The sequence below is a fragment of the Antechinus flavipes genome, chromosome 1 (genome assembly GCF_016432865.1).
Source record: "Antechinus flavipes isolate AdamAnt ecotype Samford, QLD, Australia chromosome 1, AdamAnt_v2, whole genome shotgun sequence".
Classification (NCBI taxonomy): domain Eukaryota; kingdom Metazoa; phylum Chordata; class Mammalia; order Dasyuromorphia; family Dasyuridae; genus Antechinus; species Antechinus flavipes.
The window spans coordinates 726,720,922-726,734,773 of NC_067398.1; the positions used below are offsets into that span (position 1 = coordinate 726,720,922).

The 13,852-nt window shown below is 37.0% G+C and overlaps 1 protein-coding gene across 1 annotated transcript in view; it reads left to right on the forward strand.

Annotated features, from left to right (window-relative positions):
* Positions 1-13,852, forward strand: part of LOC127545924 (zinc finger protein OZF-like) — a 115,761-nt gene that overhangs the window by 44,406 nt on the left and 57,503 nt on the right. The gene's annotated exons all lie outside the window — the stretch shown is intronic.

Sequence of the window (13,852 nt, forward strand, 5' to 3'; positions counted from 1 at the left end):
AGGGGGGCAGGCTATTAAGTAATAACTAGACTGTTGGAATCTTTACAAACTGTTAACTCATTAGAGTTGATGTTTTGGGCCAGAACCTGAAACAAGATACTAAGTAGAATTAATTGATACAATGCTTGTGTTTATAGCTTTACTCATTGGAATTCACAAGTATGGGAGATTCACAAAGTAAACTTTGTAACTTTGTGAATTCACATCTCCCTTGAGTTATCACCTTGTTTCAAGTTGAGTTAACACTAGGATTCCAACACAAGACAAGTTAAGGAGCAGAATTAAAGTAGAAGACACATTAGAGACAGGAAAGAATAGATGTGTATAAATGCTAAGACACAGATCAGGCATCAAATTTCATAGAGAAAAAAGTAACAGCTAGTAGTCATTGATCTTAGATATAGTCAAGCTTGAAGATTCATTTAAGAGAGAAACATTGTATGTCACCTGCACTAATATTGTTTTAGATGCATATTTACATATGGATAAATGGGCCTGTGTGTGTATATATACACAAATACATATATGTATGTGTGTGTGCATGTGTTTAAGTATATGTAGATAAGTATGCATGTTACTCTGTACATAGATGTGTGTAATTGTGGGTCTGTGATATATGTATGTGTGTGTTTGCATTTGTATGCACGTGTGTGTATCTATTAAATATAACTGTGCTTAACTATTGCCTGCTTGGGAGAGATGGTGAGGATAAAAGTGGAAAAATAGAACAAAGTTTAAAAAGTGTACATCAGAGAACAAAAATACAGCCTGCAAGGAAGTAAAGATGTGTAAAGGGCAGAACTCTGGAGAAGTGTCCTTGAAAGAAGGTGTTAACTCAGAGGAATTGCTGAGACAATGGTTATCTATTTTAGTAGGGTGATTCATAGTTCCTTAGTTCAGTGCATGCACGTTGTACTTAATATAGTTTCACAAGATTGACCCTTACGATGATGTAATTATAATAGAGCATATAAGAGCCAACAAGGACTGTGAGAGAGACATTCCATCTTTGGTCAGGCTCCTGGTGGCTCTCCTGAGAGACTGGTGCAGACTTGGAGAAGGCAGAGGACTAGAGGCTGTAGTTCAAGGTTTTGGACTCAGAGAGACATTCCATCTTCATCAATCTCGTGTTGACTGGCCTGTCCTCTTGCTTTCCCTACTGAGACCAAGGCCCATCTGAAGGGCCTCCAGAAAGCTAGCTGAACCCCAGGCAAAGAGACAGACTGTGAAGGAGACAAGAAAGACTTTTGGACTTTATCTCTGGCCATTCTCCTGGTGATTACTCAGCTGAAATGAAAGCTGGTCCAAAGACCTCCAGAAAACTAAGCAGAACATTACCTTTTCATGCCCAAACGGGGAACTAAGGATTTACTCTCAGCAGTCCAGACTGACACGATCCTGAGTTCAGTGGAAAAGTAACTGTAATTGTAATTCTGCTGGGCACATAACAATGTTCTGATTTGTTTTGGTTCGTTTTTCTTTTCTGTCTTTTTTCTATTAAATTAGAATAAGCAGGACCAGGAGATCATTATCTACTTCAACAACAATGCTATATGATGATCAATTCTGATGGACCTGGCCATCTTCAGCAATGAGATGAACCAAATAAGTTCTAATAGAGCAGTAATGAACTGAACCAGCTACACCCAGCGAAAGAACTCTGGGAGATGACTAAGAACTATTACATTGAATTCCCAATCCCTCTATTTTTGCCCGCCTGCATTTTTTTTATTTCCTTCACAGGCTAATCGTACAATATTTCAAAGTCCAAGTCAAATAAATAATTACAACTTGAAAAAAGTGAAAAAGAAAAATAGAAACAAAAGAACTAGAGCCAAATGCTGTCAAACAGCCAAGTTAGAAATGGTTTTTGAAAACCAGATGGGTCCAGATGGCTTTTGAAAGATATCTGACAATATTGAGATGAAAGTTTTTAAAGAATACTTTTAGATTTCATTTTGAAGGTATTGTTGTTTTTTAAAATTTTTTAATACATTTTATTTACAAGTTATATGCATGGGTAATTTTACAGCATTGACAATTGCCAACCTTTTGTTCCAATTTTTCTCCTCTTTCCCCCACCCCCTCCCCTAGATGGCAGGATGACCAATACATGTTAAATATATTAAAGTATAAATTAAATATAAAATAAGTATACATGTCCAAACCATTATTTTGCTGTACAAAAAGAATTGGACTGGATCAAAGGGGATGCACAGTTTGATTACTTTTTGAGCATAGTTCCAAATTGCTCTCCAGAATGGTTGGGTGTATTCACAATTCCACCAACAATGTATCACTGTCCCTGTTTTCCCAAACCCCCTCCAACATTCTGCATTATCTTTCCCTGTCATTCTCACCAGTCTGACAGGTGTGTAGTAGTATCTCAGAGTTGTCTTAATTTGCATTTCTCTGATTAATAATGACTTGGAGCATCTTTTCATATGGCTAGAAATGGTTTCAATTGAAGGTATTGTTTAACCACATTGCTAACTTGTACCATTAAGTCAAGGCAAGTTCTGGATACCAAAGATATTATTTTCTTTCATTCCTTGACAAAAGTGCCATTTATTTCAGGTTCTTACTTTTTACTCACTTTTAACCAAAAGAAAGTTTAAAATAAAAACCCAGAATTCTCACATTTACAAAACAATAGATTGTGCCCATACTTGCTTAGAAAATACAATAACAGCTTATTTATAGACAACATTCAGGAAATCATTATAAGACTAATAAAAACTTAGACCCAGAATATGTGAAATTCAAGAAATATCTACCTCTCTTTTTTTGAAGTTAGTTATGATGTCCCTTGAATAGCCCATATGTTATTTCTTCACCTGCTGACCTAGTTAATCTGTTGATTTTGTAGATTGAATAGCATATCTTCCTGAAAACAGGAAAGAAAGAAAAAGAAAAAAAGAAGGAAGGGAGGGAGGGAGAGAGGAAGGGAAGAAGGAAAGTATCATGAGCAGGCTGATTTCAGAAGTGAGCCGAAGAACATTATACACATTAACAAGATTATGTGATGCTCAACTGTGATGGCTCTTCTCAACAATGTGGTGATTAAAGCCAATTTTCTTTATAACAAATTTATTTTTAAATCAGAGCAAAAGGGAAAAACCATGGAAGAGATTTTTTAAAAAAAAATAGAAAAAAGAAGGAAACATAGCATATGTTGATTTACAGTCTCCTTAGTTCTTTTTCTGCATGTAGGTGGCATTTTGTGTCCAAAGTCTATTGGGATTGCTTTGGATCATTGAACCACTGAGAAGAACGAAGTCTTTCACAGTTGATCATTGTACATTCTGACTGTGACTATATACTATGAATTTCTGGTTCTGCTTGTTTTTCTCAGCATCAATTCAGGTAAATCTTTGCAGGCCTTTCTATAATTAGCTTATTCATAATTTTTTATGGAACAATGTGAAGACCCAGTTAGCACCCTGGATGCCTTAGAATCAGCCAGAGTCAGGATAAGCAAAAGTCCTTGGTCTTTATTCTTGGTCTTTAGGGCTAGAAGTGAACAGGATGGACTCAGGATCTCCACAACCTTCTTTCCTTTCGTCTACCACCAAAGTACCTCTGCCTTGTCTTATTCCACCCCCAATCCTTCCCACAATTCTCTGTATACACCAACAGATCGAGCCAGCACAGAATGGTGGGAAGGGCCATTTTCCAAGCATATTTTAATAGAGTATTGTCCAATTGGTAATTAGTCGTAAGTGCTCAGTGCATCATCTCAGAGTTTCAACCTTTTACAGAACAATAATATTCCATTACCTTCATTTACCACACCTTGCTAGCCATTCCCCAACTGATGGACATCCACTCATTTTCCAAATCTTTGCTACCACAAAAAGAGCTATTACAAATATTTTTTTACCTGTGGATCCTTTTCCCTCCTTTATGATTTCTTTGGGATACAGACCCAGTAATGGCACTGCTGGTCAAAGGATATGCACAGTTTTGTGGCATAATTCCAGATTCCTCTCCAGAATGGATGGATCACCATCATCCAACTCCACCCACAATGCATTAGTGCTTCAGTTTTCCCATACCCTTTCCAACATTTATCATTACTTTTTTTTTTTTTTTTTTTTAGCCAATCTGAGATGTCTGAGCTGGTAAAAGTTTTTTTTTTTTTTAAATTTGCATTTCTCATCATTTGTGATTTAGAGTATTTTCCATATAACTATTAATAGTGTTAATTTCATCATCTGAAAACTGTTCATATCCTTTCATCATTTATCAGTTGGGGAATGACTTGCATTCTTACAAATTTGACACAGTTCTTTCTAAAATATATAATTCTAAATTCCATATAATTGTAATTCTATAATTCTCAAATTTATAATTTTAGATATGAAACCTTTATCAGAAATACTGGGTGTCAAGACTTCCTCAGGTTTGTACTTCCCTCTTAATCTTGTTTTTGTTTGTGCAAAACATTTTAAATTTAATGTAAACAAAGTTGTCCATTTTGTTTTTCATAATGATTTCTACTTCTTTAGTCATAATTTCCTCCCTTCTGCAAAGATCTGATAGATAAATTATCCCTTGTTCTTCTAATTTGTTTATGGTATCATCCTTTATGCCCACATCATGTATCCACTTTGAACTATGAGATGTAGGTCTATGCCAATTTTCTGACATATTTTCCAGTATTCCCAGCATTTTTTGTCAAATAGTGAGCTCCTATTCCAGAAGTTAGAGTTTGGGGGGCTGATCTAATAATAGATACCTAAAGGCCTTGATTATTGTATGGTGTGTTTCTAATCTAGTTCATGATCCACCTCTCTATTTCTTAGCTAGTACCATAAAAATATGGTTTTGATGACTGCTACTTTATAATATAGTTTTAGATTTGGTACTGCTAGCCTTGTTTCTTTTTGTTGTTATTTTTTTCATTAATTCCCTTGATATTCTTGACCTTTTGGTCTTCCAAATGAAATTTGTTATTATTTTTTTCTAGTTCTAGAAAATAATGTTTTGGCAGCTTGAGTGGCATGGCACTGAACAAGTAGACAATAAGAATTGTTAGTCTTCTTAAATTAGCTCAGTCTAGCTTTGAACAATAAATATTTTTCCAATTGTTTAGGTCTGATTTTATTCGGCCTATAATTGTGTTCCTATAGTTCTTGGGGTTGTTTTGGCAGGAAGATGCTCAATTACTTTATTTTGTTTACAGTAATTTTAAATGGAATTTCTCTATCTATTGCTAGTGGACTTTGTCAGTAGTATATAGAAATGCTGATGATTCGTGCAAGTTTATTGTTCATCCTGCAACTTTGCTAAAGCTGTGAATTGTTTCCAATAAGTTTTTGGATAATTTTCTAGGGTTCTCTAAGTATATCATCCTATCATCTGCAAAGAGTTATGTAGATTTATTTCTTCACTACCTATTCTGATTCCTTTAATTTCTTTTTCTTTTCTTATTGCTAAAGCCAACATTTCTAGTACAATGCTGAATAATAGTGGTGATAATGGGCCTCCTTGTTTTATCCTCGATATTATTGGGAATGAGTCCTGCTTCTCTCCATTACAAATAATGCTCACTGTAGAATTTAGATAGATACTTCTTATTGTTTGAAGGAAAGCTCCCTTTCTCCCTATGCTCTCTAGTGTTTTTTTTTTTTTTAATAGGAATGGATACTGTATTTTGTCAAAAACTTTTTCTGCATCTATTGAGATTATTATATAATTGCCATTGGTTTTCTTATTCATATGGTCAATTATGGTAATAGTTTTCCTAACATTGAACCAGCCTTGCATTCCTGGTATAAATCGCACTTACTCATAGTGTTTATCCTACTGATAAATTAATCTCTTTGGTAATATTATATTTAAATTTTTTGTCTCAATACTCATTAGGGAGATTGGTCTGTAATTTTCTTTTTCCTTTTTGGCTTTTCCTGGTTTAAGTATCAATGCCATATTTGTGCCATAGAGGAATTGGGCAGTACTCCATCATTAGTTATTTTTCTAGATAGCTTACATAGTATTGGAATGAATTATTCCTTAAATTTTTCATAGAATTCGCATGTAAATCCATCTGGTCCTGGAAATTTTTTTTTAGGGAGTTTGTTAATGACTTGTTTAATTTCTTTTTCTAAAATGGGACTATTTAAGTACTTTATTTGCTCTTCTGTTAACCTGGTAAATATCTATTTTTGTAGATATGAATCCATTTCAGTTAGATTGTCAGATTTGCTGTCATGGAGTTGGGCAAAATAACTCCAAATAATTATTTTAATTTCTTTTTCATTGGTAGTACGTTCACTCCTTTCACTTTTGAGACTGATGATTTTTTTCTGCCTTCCTTTTTCTGATCAAATTAACCAAAGATTTATTTTGTTAGTTTTTTCATAAAACCAACTTTTAGTTTTATTTATTGGTTCAATAGTTTTCTTAGTTTCTGTTTTATTAATCTCTCCTTTGAGTTTCAAGATTTCTAATTGGATATGTAATTGGGATTTTTAATTTCTTCTTTTTTCTAGCTTTTTAAACTGCATGCCTAATTCATTGATCTCCCCTTTCTCTATTGTATTTATGTAGCTATTTAGAGATATAATTTCCCCTAAAAACTGTTTTGGCCACATCCTTTAGGTTTTGGTATATTGTCTCATTGTTGTCATTTCCTTGGATGAAATTATGGATTGTTTCTGTGATTTGTAGTTTGATCCACTCAGTCTCTATAATTAGATTATGTAATTTCCAATTGGTTTTTAGTCTATCTTTCCCTGACCCTTTATTGAATATAATTGTTATTGCATTGTGGTCTGAAAAAGGAAGCATTTATTATTTCTGCCTTTCTGCATTTGATTGTGAGGTATTTATGCCCTGATACATAGTCAATTTTTGTGTAGGTGTCATATATTGCTGACAAAAAGGTGTATTCCTTTCAGTCCTTATTCAATTTTCTTCAGAGATCTATCATATCTAGGTTTCCTAGGACCTACTAACTTCCTTGATTTCTTTCTTGTTGATTTTATGGTCATATTTGTTTGATTCTGAGAGGGGAAGGTTGAGGTCCCCCACTAGAATAGTTTTGTTGTCCATTCCTATAACTGGCTTAAAATCTTCTCTAGAAATTTGTCTGCTCTACCACTTGGTGCCTACATATTTAGTATCATTACTACTATTATTTATGGCACCCTTTATGTACTTTCCCTCCTTATCTCTTTTAATAAGATGTCTTGTTCCTTTTGCTTTATTTGGGATTAACATTGCTACCCCTGCTTTTTACTTCAGCTGAAACATAATAAATTCTGGTCCAGCTTTTTACCTCTACTGTGATGCTTCTTTCTGTGTCAGATATGTTTCTTTCCATTTTCATGGGAGAGTTCATCTCATTCACTTTCACAGTTATGGTCACCAGTTCTGTATTTCCCTCCACCCTAGTTTCTCCCCTGTATATACTTTTGTTCTCTCTTTCCACCTTGTCTTCAGTTGTGTATTTTTTTTTTACCTACTCCACCCACTAACTTATCTCCTATCACCTTTTCCCATTCTCTTAATAATGTTTTTTTAAACCCACTCCACCCACTACCTAACCTTCTATCAAACTTTCCCCCATGCTATTACCTTTCCCCTTATTGTTTCTGATCTCCTCTCCATTCTGTCCCTTCCTATTTTTTTTTCTGCTTCTCCTCCATCTTTATAGGACCATATAAAATTTTATAGCAAACTGAATGGTTAAATTATTTTCTCTTAAAGCCAAAACTGTTGAGATTAAGCTTCAGATAGTGGTCATCCCCTCCCTTCTTTCCTTCAATTGTAGTAAGCCTTTTGCACCTCTTCATGTGAACTAATTGCCCCAGTATTCTTCCCCTTTTCTTTTTTTTCCAGTACAGACCTTTTCTCACCCCTTAATGTTTTTTTCTTTGATGTCATCACATTAGGGATCATTCACAATCACACCTTCAGTCTATGTGATATTCCTATCTGTCTGCCTCAGTGACAGATAACAATTCTCAAGGATTACATATATTGCTTTCTCATCTAAACAGTAAACAGTTTAACCTCTAAATATATATAATTTTTCCCTATTTATCTTTCTATGATTCTCCTGAATGCTGTGTTTGAAAACTAAATTTTGTTTAGTTTTAGTTTTTTCAACAGAAATGATTGAAAGTATCTTACTTCATTGAAGCTCCAGCTCCTCCCCTGAAAGATAATGCTGAATCTTTGTTGGATAATTAGTTCTTGGTTGTAACCCCAGGTCCTGTGCCTTTCAGAATATAGTATTCCAGGCACTCCAATCCTTTATTTTAATTTATATTTGTTCAGGGCAATTTTAAAGGACTTGGGAAAGAAAATGTCAATAACATCCAGAGAGAGAATTATAAAGACTGAATGTGGATCAAAGGATAGTATATTCACATTTTAGTTTCTTTGTTTTCTATCTAATGATCTTTTTTCCTCTTGTGGTAGGGCTTTTCTTGAACAAGGAGACAGATATGGAAATATGTTGAAAAGTATTACACATATTTAACATATGTCAGATTGCTTGATATCTGGGGAAAACAAAGGTAAGGGATGAAGAAAGAAAAATTTAGAATACAACATTTTAGAAAAGTAAGTGTTGACCTCTCAGACTGACCAAGATGACAGGAAAATATAATGATAAATATTGGAAGGGTTGTGGAAAAACATGGACATCAATATATTGGTGGAGTTGTGAACTGATCCAACCATTCTGAATAGGAATTTGGAACTATTCCCAAAGGAATATCAAACTGTGCATATTCTGTCATCCATCAGTATCTTTACTGGGTCTGTATCCCAAAGAGATTATAAAAATGAGAAAGAGACCTACATGTGCAAAAATGCTTATAACATTCTTTTTTGTAGAGGCAAGGAATTGTCAACTGAAGGGATGCCTATCTTGGAGAATGGCTAAAGATATAGTATATGAATGTTATGGAATGTTATTGTTCTACAAAAATGATGAGCAGGATGATTTCAGAAAGGCCTGGAGAGCCTTACGAGAACTTATGCTGGGTGAAGTGAGTAGAGCCAAGAGAACACTATACATAGTAACAACAAGATTATGTAATGATCACTTCTGATGGACATGGCTCCTTTCAACAATGAGATGATGCAGGCCAATTCTAATAGATTTGTGATGGAGTCATCTGCACCCAGAACCAAAGCTGTGGGCACTTAATGTGGATCATAACATAGTATTTTCACATTTAGAGTTGTTTGTTTAATTTTTGTTTTCTTTTTCACCCTTTTTGATCTGATTTTTCTTGTGCAGCTTGATAAAAGTGGAAATATGTTTAAAAGAATTGCAGATGTTTAACATGCATTGGATTAGTTGCTGTCTAAGGAAGGAAGAAAAATTTGAAACACAAGGTTTTGAAGGGATGAACGTTGAAAACTATCATTATATATATTTTGAAAATAAAAAGCCATTATTAAAAATGGGTATTGAAAACTATCTTCATATGTATTTGGAAAAACAAAACACAATTTTTGAAAAATAAGCTGCTGATTAAAATCACATATCCATTTAGCCTTCTGAAGGATTCCGGGAAGTGCTGATGTAAACACAACAGGACCAATTGGTCAGGAGGTAGTCCAAAGTAATGCAGTTGTTTAGGACTACATTGGCTAAGAAATCAAAGCACATTTGGAGATCTTTGATGGTCTGGGATTTGTCCCCACTAAGTTCTTCAAAGGCTTCCTTAAGGTTACTGATGATATCATTACCAATGATCCAAATAAGCAAGGTATGGGACAAAGATGGTTGCCAGTCTTCCCTAAAAATCATTCCTAAAAATTGTTTCCCATGGTGGGGGCTGGGAGTGGGGGGGTAGCGTAGATCCAGAAATCACCCTGTGGAGGTGGATTGATTTATAAGGGTTGGTGGGAGGTCAATAAAGGAACTACCTCATATAGAGATCCCTGAGCACAGAACAGAAGGATACATTTAGGGAAGTAGGTATCAATAAAGATTAAGTACTCTTGAGATCAGTACAAGAAATACATCCAGTATGGGTTAAAATTAATTAAATCAAATTAATTGAATTAGAATTTAAAAAGGAGATGCTGGGGTCACAGTAGTGTCACCCTTCTGTGGTTAAAAAAACAAAAACACTACCAACATTCTGTCTGCAATAAGAATATGGACTCAGTTTTCCCCTTGGCATTACATGTAGTGAGTTTTACAAAACTGTTGCCAGCAGTGAAGCTAAGGCCCTTGGTGGTGAAGAAGCTCCAGAGGGGAGTCTCCCAAGCTGGGATAAGGCAGTCCCTATGTTGGCATCGAACAATTAAAACTGCTTTTGCATCTATTCTGCCATGTAATCCTGACTCCATCACCTAGGGCTGCCTCCAGCACCAGAACCAAGCAGCCTCCTTGTGTCCACAGGCAGATACTGACCTGCCTTGTGGCGTCTCTATCAATGAAAGCATAGCAAGGAGTTAGCAATCCTAGCGGGGACACGGTGGTTAGGACACAGCCTTGTTTGTTTAGGCCAGTATTCAACAGCACAATCTTACATGTAGGTTCTAGAACCGGGCCCAGTGCTGAGCAGTAAATCAAAGCTTTAGCCAGAATTGCATTAATGTAAGCAATGAGGCTCTGTCACAGACTCAGAGGAAGAACCCTCTGTTATATTTCTATAATTATCCTGGGACTTCTTCCGGATCTTTTTGGAGATTCAGTAAATTATCTGGCTGCCACCCCATACTGTGTCCCTGTGAAAATGAACCCTAAAATTATTAAAGGATTTTTATAATCACGGTGATGAGATTTAGGTTTTGGGATTCTCTTTGGTCAGGGGACCAAAATATGATGAGATCTAGTGGCAGGTTTGGGGTTCAGGGAACCAAATGGAGAGGTTAGACTCCCCCCTACCTCTTTGGGATTTGGCCCATGGATAGGGAGTTTTGGGGAACCCCTTTCTGGAGGCATAGAGGTCTTTTGTAAAGGAATTTACAAACCCCAAAAAGCTAGACTGATATAAAGAGGTTTATTATGGGGATTGGGAAGTCGGCCTTTGCTGTGCATGAATAGGAAGGCTGAATTCCTTAGTGGAGGAGTCCTGGCAGAAAAGTAAAGCTTAGAGAAATCCCGATAGAGAGGCAGAAAATCTCATTAGGGACGGAGGTAAGGGAGATAGAGAGAGGGTTGCACTAGGAGAAAAGCTGCCAGCGGGCAGAGTTTCCTCTGCCACGAAGAGAGAGAGTTTCCTTGGCATTTTAGCTCCTCTGCAAAGAGAGGCTTTTAGATTGGCCCTTTTATAATAGAAGCTTTTCCTACAAGCCAAAGTGGGCTAGTGGGGGCTGATGGGTGGAGTTCCAAGTTGACTCTTTATCTACCAGCTGGGTTTCAGGTTGAGATAGCTAGCCCCACCTGGAATTGAATCTTAGAAATATCTTAGAATTGAATAGGTGTTTCTCCAATTCAATGGGATTGGTATCTCTAGCTCCGAACTCAGCCAGCCCTACTCAGACAACAGAATGTATTTGTTTGTCCTTAGGTGGGGTCCCAACAATGGCAGGATTCCAGGAGAATTTGTCCTTCAAGGAGCTTTTGAGTTTCAGGGTCCCTTCAAGCGCCTGCACTCTTTCTTCAGTATCAATATGCCCCCTTGCTGGAGGGCTGCCTCTTGGCTTGGGGGAGGCACCAAATTTCATTGGGGGCAGCATACTGGATCCTACATGTTCCTCTCCTCTACCCATTTTAACCCTGCCTACTAGATAGCAGACCCCCTGATACTTAGTATTAATGCGGTTTGAATGCTCTCAATTCCTGGTGGTCATGGGGTTAGTGGCAATAAGAGTTATTACAATATCCCCTTAATCGGCCGCAGGTTTAAAAGTGAAAGAATTCACTCAATCCCAAATTATTCGTTGCAAAATAAAAGTTTACTGTTGGACAGAAATCAGTCTGCTAAGGACTGACTTCTATCAGAGATCTTTTTTGGGAATGGAATTTTATGCTGAGAGAATCAGGGGCAGGTCCCAGCCATCTGCAAAGATCAAGTCCAATACTGCACTTTTTAAAGAGTCTTGGGGCTTCAGGAGCAGAGCTTCTCAGGCTTAGATGCTTATCAGTTTTCAGCCTGGATCTCCTATTGCACTTAACAATGCAACTTTGAAGTCAAAGGGGTGCTTTTTGGCCAGGATTTCTAATTGAATCAAAGGCTCTGGGATCCCCCAAAGATAACTTATAAGAGGGATACACATTCTCCAGGAGGGGCTGAGACTCCAAAGGGATCACAGATTAAAAGGCAATACAGTTTCTTAAAGGGAACGTAATTTAACATTTTCCCTCCAGTATCACCTGCTACTGACGAGGGGAGCCCGAAACTGAATGGCACCCCAAAACTCTCTCTCTCAAGGAGTAAGTCTCCTTGAATCCTGGCCTCTGTAAACAACCTCGCCGGATGGAAACAGGACAAACAGCTTCATTCTGTTGTCCTGAGAGACACAAGGGCACCACCTCCATTGATAACACTCACTACTGATTAAATTCTATATAGAGGTAAAGAGTAGTCTACAGATACTCCTTCAATTCTAAAATTCTCTATTCAAATCAAATAGGCCCAATTTCAATTGTCCCAAGGTCTAGGCTGTACCCATAAAACTAGGTATCACCAGCAAACCTCTTTACAAAATCTCCTGATGGTACTAGGGGTTTTTGTCCACTAAGTGAGTCTCTTTCTTAGTGATATTCATTTCTTAGTAATATTCCTATTCTTTGCCACAGAAAACTAGGGTTTGTGAATTCTTGTCATGGGGACTCATCCATTTCTCTGTCTCTCTTCCTTTTCCTCCTTTTCCAAGCTCAGGTTCAAACCTCATCACTACAAGGATGGACTTGGATGGAGAGCACTGAGCAGTAATGATCTGTCTCCCTCAATGATCATTTCTCCCACCATTGCTCCTGTCTCCCTCAATGATCATTTCTTCCACCAGTGCTCCTTCTTGGAACCTGATTCCACCCCTTCTACTCTATTCTTCCCATTCTCTATTCATTATTTTGAATCTCTGATCACTAATGATGAATTCATGCCCTCGTTTTCTACTGTCTCCTTTCCTCCTTTACCAGGACCAAACCTCTCCAATGCCCTGTTCTTACTCGGCTCTCCCTCCCAATGCATGCTCCAGAACGCCTGCTTCCTAGTCCAAAGAATAACCAACATGGTTCAACAGCTGCCCAAGGACCTCACCGCTTTCTTTTTGCTTCTGTATCCTATATAAATGCTATCCCTCAGTCACTAGGGATTGAATGATTTTTGAACATGATTTTGGATTTTGAACATGAATGATTCAGTCGGCTAGCCTAAACTCTCCACAAATAAAAGACTAAAAACCAATCTCTTCTTCTTCTTCTTCTTTTTTTTTATCATAGCTTTTTATTTACAAGATATGTGCATGGGTAATTTTATAGCATTGACAACTGCCAAACCTTTTGTTCCAATTTTTCCCCTCCTTCTGCCACCCCCTTCCCTAGCTGGCAGGTTGACCAATACATGTTAAATATGTTAAGGTATAAATTAAATGCAAAATAAGTATACGTGTCCAAACCGTTATTTAGCTCTACAAAAATAATGGGATTCTGAAATAGTGTACAGTTAGCCTGTGAAGGAAATCAAAAATGCAGGCGGACAAAAAGATAGGGATTGGGAATTCTATGTAATAAACCAATCTCTTCTTGCCTCAGTTCCTCTGGCATGACAATATGAAGTTAAACTTGGCTACGTGTAAAAACAAAAATTACATGTGGATGAGTCTGTGGCTCAGGAAGAGAGTTACTACAGGGAGGTCTAAGGAGCAGGGGTGGGGGTGGGGAGATCGAAAAAAGGGCGGTAAAGGAAGTGGGCGGGCCTGGGAG